Source organism: Orycteropus afer, unplaced genomic scaffold (assembly GCF_000298275.1).
Source record: "Orycteropus afer afer isolate SDZICR_OR568_19922 unplaced genomic scaffold, OryAfe1.0 scaffold00807, whole genome shotgun sequence".
In the NCBI taxonomy this organism is placed as follows: domain Eukaryota; kingdom Metazoa; phylum Chordata; class Mammalia; order Tubulidentata; family Orycteropodidae; genus Orycteropus; species Orycteropus afer.
Window position 1 is genome coordinate 36181 of NW_006922394.1, and position 8545 is coordinate 44725.

The window sequence follows — 8545 nt, forward strand, 5'->3', positions numbered from 1 at the left end:
CGTGAGACAAAATGTGTATGAACTGTATGGAAAATGAATTTGCTCTGTAAACTTTCACCCAAATCATAATAATTTTTTTTTTAAATTGTGTATGTTTTTATTATAGGTTTAGTTAGATACAATTGAATGCAGTAAATTAACCAGAGTCAAGATAATGAACATATGAATGACCCACAAAAAGTTTGTTGTGCCCTTTTATAATTGCTCCCTCCTGCCCTCTCATGCTCAACCTGCATTCAATGACTGATCTTTTTCCCCTGTAGCTTGCATTTCCCATGGTTTGATACAAATGCAATGAGAGTAAATACTCTTTATTAACCTGCTTTTTTTTTCCTAAAAAAAAAAATTTTTTTTCTAACAGTTTGGGAGGCTAGAAATCTAAATTCAGAGTGCCAGCACTAGAGGAAGGCTCTCTCTCTGTAGGCTCTAGAGAAAGGCTCTTGTTGCCTTTCAGCATCTTTGGGCCTGGTGTTCCTTGGAGATTTCCATGTGTCTTGGCATCAGTCTTCCCAAACATCTAGGAAGCTCTCAGCACAGGGACACTGGGTTCAAAAGATGTGCTCTGCTCCTGACTGTTCTTCCTTGGTTCGTAGGAGATCCCTCTCATCTCTCATCTCTGCTCAATTGTTTAATCTTTTTTATATCTCAAAAGAGATTGACTCAAGAGACAACTTAATCCTACTTCATTAACGTAGCCTCTAATCCTTTATCACTAACATCATGTTGTTGTTGTTGTTATGTGCTGTCGATTTGAACCCGACTCATAGCGACCCCTCCTTGGGTTTCTGAGGCGGTATCACTATGGAAGTAGATCGTCCAACCTTTCTTCCGAGGAGTGGCTAGTCGGTTTTGAACCACCAGCCTTCTGGTTAGCAGTCAAGTGCCTTAGGAACTATGTTACCAGAGCTCCTCACTAACATCATAGTGGTTAGAATTTACAATACATGGGGTAATGACATCTGGTCACAGAATGGAGGATAATTGCATAATACTGAGAATCATGGCCTAGTCAAGTTGACGCAATATTATTTTGGGGGGGGGGGGCACGTGACACAATCCAGTGTATATAGTGTGAGTTACAAATATAACTTTACATTTTCTTAAAATGGCTATCCCATTGCCCATGCCATCTTCATACAGATGAAATTAGTTTAAAATGAAACTGTAGTGTAAAGCAGATTGGAAATTAAGAGAAAAAAGTCACAAAGTCACGGATTGGTGGGGTTGAGAGGAGGTACACTTTACCTCTTTGACTTAATAGTTAGATTTGGATGTACTGTTTTTGAGCAGTAGTTTAGCTAAAGTCCCAGGATTTATCCAGTTAGTTTTGCTTTTAATCATATGAAAGACTTTGCCCTCTTCCTGCCTCTGCCCTCCCAACCCAAGCATCATCTGTCTGTTTTTTACTCAAAATTACCATGTTGAGATTCATCCATGTTGTTTTGTGTATAAATCATTCTTCTTATCCCTAAGAAATATTCCATTTTACAGATGGACCCTGTGAGGTTTTTTGTTTTTTTTTTTTGATTGGGTTTACCTGGTTACTGACATTTGGGTCATATCCAAAATCAGTGCCAGAGCAGGACCAAATAACCCTGGAGAACTACACCGCTGCAAACGATGACTATTATGCAAGTAACTGCAGAGTGAAAACCTGAACTCAGAGAATCTACTGTGTCTTCAGAGGCCTCGCAGCTAAGATGTGATACACTGTGTGGGGACTGAATCTGATACTAACAGACTGCATGGATGGTAACGATTACAATCAAATCAAGTTGTGAAAAAGACCATCCTTTCAGGAGATGTATGTCTTCAGCATCCCCCTCCCCCACAGAGGTGTCAAGGGTGGTCCTTTGTGAAGTATAATCCTCCCTTATGATGTCTGAGCCTCCCAGGAGGATTGGCTGGGAGGAGTTACTTGCCAAACAAAGCTGAAGGGTGTGGCTCTTAATTGCCCATGGGGAAGGTATGTGGGAAGAGATCAGGAGCCCTGGGTGGCTCTGTTGGCTTTAATATGACCAAGGTCATCAAGAAACTTCGGAAGTCTAGAATAGTTAGGAAACCACCAACCGCAAGCTTCAAAGAGAGAAAGAATGTGAAGACCCCCTGTCAACACAGATGCAAAGATGCTGACAAGGTGAGACAACATTAGCCAAGCTGCTCTTCTTCCTCATTGATACCCTCCCCACAACAACTCCTTGTCCTTGACTGGCACAGACTGCCTCCTCAGCACCCCTTTTAATCATGCCCCATTCCAACCCAGTCCCCATCCCCTTCCCCCAAACCAGTGCCCTTCTGAAAACATGTTGTTCTTCCAGGTGCCAAAGCCAGCCACAAAGGTAAAAAGTCCCCTTCAAGAGAGTTTGAGAAACAGATCTCGTAAAAAATCTCCTCATAGAATAATGCCAACAGCAGAAAGTAGACCAACAATATTTGTCTGTTGCCATATGCTGAATGAGAAATGGCTTAAAAACAAGAGTCAAGATAAGAGCTGGAATCAAAAGACAAGAAATCAGAATAAGATGGGGAATCAAAGTAAGGCAGAGAATCACAATAAGACAGGGAATCACAAGGCACGGAGTCAAAATAAGACAGCAAATCAAAGTAAGACAGAGAGTGAAAATAAGAGATGCAGTCAAAATAAGACAAGGAATCAAAATAAGATGGGAAAACCAAAGACACAGAATCAAAATAGGACACGAAGTCAGAAAAAGACAGGAACTCAAAATAAGACAGCAAAATCAAAGATGTGGACCCAAAGTAAGAGATCACCTAGTCCAACAAGAAGTCCTGGGAAACACCACAGTGATCTGTGTAGCTGGTGTAGGGGAGAGGCCAGAGACCTCGGAAGGCTCTTCTTTGTCTCTAGGACCTGATTCCTGCTAAATAGGAGACCACATGGAGACTGACTCTTAGACCAACAGAGTAAACCAATGGTGATGATGAAAATAAAATTGTGAGGAGGAGGTATGTGTGTGTGTGTGAATTCTCTGATGTTGGGCAGGGAGGGTAGGAAGGAATGATGTGTGAGGGTTGAGGGAGGTGGATCCTGAAAGTTTGAAGGTCAGGCCTTGGGTCCATTGTTTTCAGGCATTGGGGATATGGACCGAACAGTGCACACAGATGTCTTTAACGCTTTGTCTCGTGCACAAGTAGACAAGAGGACCTGGGGTTTCTGCTTGTGTTTGGGCATAGGAACACAGATGGAGAGAGGTTTCATTTGTGTGGTTTAGTAGTGACACTACTCCCAGAAGGGTAGACAGTGAAATCACCTTCAGGCCCTCACACCCAATATTGATGAGGCTACTTTCCTGGTAACAAATGTAGGGTTGAGGAGTGGACTACCCAGGGTGAGGAGAACAGAGAGGAATATTACCTGTACAAAGTTAGACAACAGTACAGCTGGGTAGGAGCTCTGGTAGCATAGTGCCTAAGGCATTTGACTGCTAACCAGAAGACTGGCGGTTCAAACCCACCAGCCGCTCTTCAGAAAGAAGACGGGGCAATCTCTGTCTGTAGCAATAACTGCCTCGGAAACCCAAGGAGGGGTCACTATGAGTCGGGTCCGACTTGACGGCACATAACAAGAACAACAACAGCTGGGTAGAAGCTGGTCTTGTTTATGTTGTTGCTATTACGTGTTGTCGAATTGGCTCTGACTCACAGCAACCCTGTGCGTAACAGAATGAAACCCTGCCCAATGCTGCACTATCCTCACAATCCTTGCTCTACTTGAGCCATTGTGTCAATCCATCTCATGGAGGGCCTTCCCCTTTTGCTCTGACCTTCCACCTTACCAAGCATGATACCCTTCTCCACGGAATGGTTCCTTCTGACAGCATGACCAAAGTAGGCCAAAGTCTAGCCATTCTCGCTTCCAAGGAACATTCCAGCTGTGCTGCTTCTAGGACAGATTTCTTCTTCCCTGCTAGGTAAGTAAGCATTAAGTGAGTGTAAATTGGTTTTGTTACTAGAAAGTCTTAAGAGCAGTTCATATTATCTCTTACTAGTAGATAGAAACTGGGGAGTTTATAGGGATTGAATGACTGTTTGGGATCCCATAATATATAATAAAAGGAGCCCTGGTGGTGGAGTGCCTATGGCATTTCACTGTTAACCAGAAGGTTGGTGGTTCAAATCACTAGCCATTCTGCAGAAGGCAGACTGGGCAATCTGCTTCCGTAAAGATTTACTGCCTCAGAAAAACCCAAAAGGGGGTCACTGTGAGTTGGAATCAACTTGATGGCAGTGAGTTTGTTTTTAATACATAATAAACCTTCCAAGAATATTCTAATTTTTCATTATTTTTTCTATTTTTCACAAGTTAGTTCTCTGTTTTTAATGCACTCTGAATATATGTGATGAGCAGTATACTAATCTCTTGTATTTGACATTCCATATTCAGCCAATATTAAGCATAAATTGTGTTTATTATCAGGAGATGATAACATGTAATGCTGTTTTTCTTAATTACCTTGTTATCCATAGAAAAAAATCTCACAATGCAGTATGCACACCCATGTAAATAAGCATATGAATGACTGTATTTCATGATTAAAATGCACTGAATTGTGTGGACACAAGTGAGACTTGACCTTATTTCCTGACCACAAATAAAAATTTTACAAAACAGTATTTTATCTACCAACTTTTTTCTGTTGGTTGCCTCAGCACTCTTTGAGGTGAGAGCACAGTTTATATATTGTAGGTAGACCATATCAATGAGTGCTCAATGTTGCAAATAAACCTCATTGCTCTCTTTTTTATGAGATGAAAGTTTATGCTTACAGGGCTTGTAGGTGAACTTTAACAATGTGTTGTTAACCTAGCAGAGCTTCACGGAGGTTTTGACGCTTTTAAGGTAAATTTCCATCACATTATAACTTAGTTTGAGAAAAACAATCTTGCTATATTAAGACCTTTTTCTTGTAGAATATCAATACATTCAATAATCCAAGCCTTTGAATTGTTCTTCATATAATCACTCAGCTCTTCTACAAAAATTTATTTGCTGTTAGTATTTCAGATTTTTTCCGTTGTAACTAATTTATTTTCTCTTCAGTATTCTGTAGTTGATCACAACATGTGATTCCTTATCTAATAAATGTCTTCATTTTTTATTCCCAGCACATTTTCATACCTGTTAGGAGGAAAATACTTTGAAGAGCCATGGAATAATTTCTGCCAGAAGGATTGTGGAGCTTTTTTTTTTTAAAGTATTCATGAATAAGGCTCTTAAATCCACTTATTAATCTTAAGATTGAAACAGAGCCATTAAATATATGATGAAAATGTTAGTAACATACCACCACAAATTTTCAATTGCTATCCCTTTTTATACCAGGGTTTATTGCCTTGTGCTTTTAATAGTTATTCTGTGCAAGAAAAAATGATACTGATGCATGTTCAAGATGTTACTGGTGTTTGTTACTTTTCTGTTCATAGAAGTATAGGTTCACTTTATGAAAGATTCTGAAATTTTGTTTGTATCTCATAATTATACCATGGACAGTCTAGATTATACTGCAAACTGCATGTTGTAACCCCTGGCTTGAAAGTGCAATCAGTTAAGCAATTTGCTAATAGCTTTAAGAAATAAAATATGTCTTATTGGAAATACTAGAATGCATCACATGTATCAAGGCTAACTTCCTTCCTGTGACACTTGAATTTCCACACACACATTGCTCGACCATGTTGTGATGAATGATGGGTTTTTGTTTTCTTCTTACTATGGGTGCTGGGCAAAACATCATCACTGGTCTAAGGCAAGGTTTTCTCCTTTCTTTTTAATCCTTTTATGACCAGAAGACGCCCTGCATTGAAATTTTTGTTGATACCATTTTCAGTAATGGAAGGCATGCTGAAATCAAAGGAAAAAAATACTTTTAAGATATTGTGGGTTTTGTTAATGTGGGGCACATATGCCCCAAGTGGACTCTGGCAGCAGGATTTGTGGGGTGAGGCCCATGTCTTCAGATACATGTGATTAAACAGGTCCCCACCAAGCAGGAGGATGTGCTACTAGGTTAGCAGGTTCCCAAGAAACCTGAGAGGCTGAAAATGTTGGTGGGAGATATATGTCCCACAGGTAATTAAAGGGTTAAAACAGCATGCTTGGGGATTTGTTATGCAGTAGAACATACAGTTTTTACTGTTTTAGTCAGAAATACAGTTTCGCTCCATTAAATACACCATTAAATCAAATGATCCAGTAACTGTGTGTTGAAAATGCCTCTGTTTGGATGCACTTTTTACAAGCCTTGTTCACATTTTTGAGGCAAGGGAGAACCATGTTCAGTCTCATTTGTTTAGATGTATTTTGACAATTATTAGTCAAGTTTTTAAATCTCATTGTAGCCTTTAATATAATTGCCAAGAGAAATTATATATGAATTTACGGAAAACATCTTTACAAAATCTGGTTAAGCATATTTATTTGCTTATTCAAAGGACTAACATTTCTGATAGGTGAGCAATTGTATTTTAACTAGGAAGTTGGTATGTCATAATTAAATGCACACCTGAGATGGAGTCATATTTTGTACTAATGTAACTGCTTATGTTTCTATGAGGAGCTCTGGTGGCATAGTGCCTAAGGCATTTGATTGCTAAGCAGAAGGCAGGTGGTTCAAACCTACCAGCCACTCCTCAAAAGGGAGACTGGGCAATCTACTCCATAGAGCTACCACCTCGGAAACTCAAGGAGGTGTTGCTATGGGTCAGAGTCAGCGGCAGCGAGTGAGTTTTATGTTTCTGTTTTTGCTTCTGAAGTTGTGGTTGTGTTCCATTGTGTTGATTCATTTGTCCCAGGGAGCCCCTCCCTGTCGGGTTGGCCCCATCAGGCTCTTGCCTTCTGCTGCCCAAGAAAGGCTTAGGGTTTCCACACAGACAAATCTTTTATTAAGAGAAAGTAGCTTGCAAGAAGAGACAAAGAGAGGATAAGCAAGGCTAGTCTTTGTCTCTCTGAGCAAAAATTTGCTGGGGTTTTTAAGGGTTTTGAAACAAGGATTTTCTGAGAAGGGGTGGTGGTTCCTAGAAAGAGGTGGCACTATGGCAATTGGGTGCATGTGCAGGAGTTGCTGGGATACTTGACGTGACTTCTTATGGGATGGCACACATGCAGCGTCCCACAGGGCATCCTGGTCGTGTCCTTGCCTCAGTACCACCACCCCAGGAAGGTTATATAGCAGTCATCGTGCAGTGATGTACGCATATTTGGAGAGCTGAAAACTAGGTTGCCTGCAAAAAACCTGCAGAAAAATCATGCAAGAAGGTACAGCACAGAGCTGGGGGAGACTGCTGGTTACCTCTGCACCCTGTGTTCTGGGACGTGGTTTGGCCTTTAGGTACAGCAGGTAGGCTTGCAGCTTGTGTTTGCCATTAATCCTTCAGGTCTGCCACCTTCTACGTGTCTCACATTGACTAGAACTGCCTCAAGGGTACTGCAGAGTCATTACATTTGTGTATTTTGTTTTGTGAGCCTTCTTGACAATCCAGAAAGTGAAATAAGCAGTATTAACAAATGTGATAGAATTATGTGTTGGCCAATAAGATAACCCAAGTAGAGTAACTAAGCACTCTGTAAAACATGTAAATAAACGGTAAAACTAAAACGAAGGTCACTGCCATTGAGTTGATTCTGACTCATAGCAACCACCATTGGGTTTCTGAGGCTGTAAATTTTTATGGAGGCAGACTGTCTGATTTTTCTTCCACAGAGTGGCGGATGGGTTCGAATTGCCAGCCTTTTGGTTAGCAGCCCAATGCTTTAAATGGTGCCACCAGAGCTCCTAAGTAAGTGAAACAATTATAACTTTTTCTGAAGTATTTAATAATAAAATACCACATTTTTTGTTTTACAGCAGGAATATGTGCGACTTGTAGAGATTAAGAAATCTGTTTAAAATCCCGTGTTGTTGGGTCAGTCTAAGATAACTTTCATTTTAAAGAATATACATGCCATGTATTGACTTTTTTAAAACAAGAAAGGTAATCTGTTTTGAATCTGTGAATAGTGAAAGAATATGTAGACTTGTAATAAAGATAAATAAGCCACTTCAATCCTTCCTTCCCCACCTTTTCTTGAAGCACTGCTAAGTAGCCAGAACAATGTGCTCGGGCATACCAGACATCGTGACAATGGTTCAGGGTCTGGCAGGGTTTCCTTCTGTTATACACAGAGTTGCTGTGAGTTGGAACCAACTTGATGACAACAACAAACTTCATGTTTCTGCCTGTTCACTAAGTTTCATATTCAAACAAACTTGTAGCTACCAGTTATTTTATACAATAATAATATGAGTGGTTTGTATATACAAAGGAGCCATTATATGATGTATATTCTGCAGAGTTTCTTAACGGAATTCCAGGTTTGTATTGTTTATGTATTATTATAGTATCTTTTAGTTTTTTGCAAAGCCTTGCCATGCATTTGTGTAGTACCAAGTATAGGCTTAATCCTTCCATGCAAATCCAACATTTGCTGCACATTGTTGTTGCCAGTGCTGTTCTATTGATCTCCCTTTGCATTCTTGAGGGAATG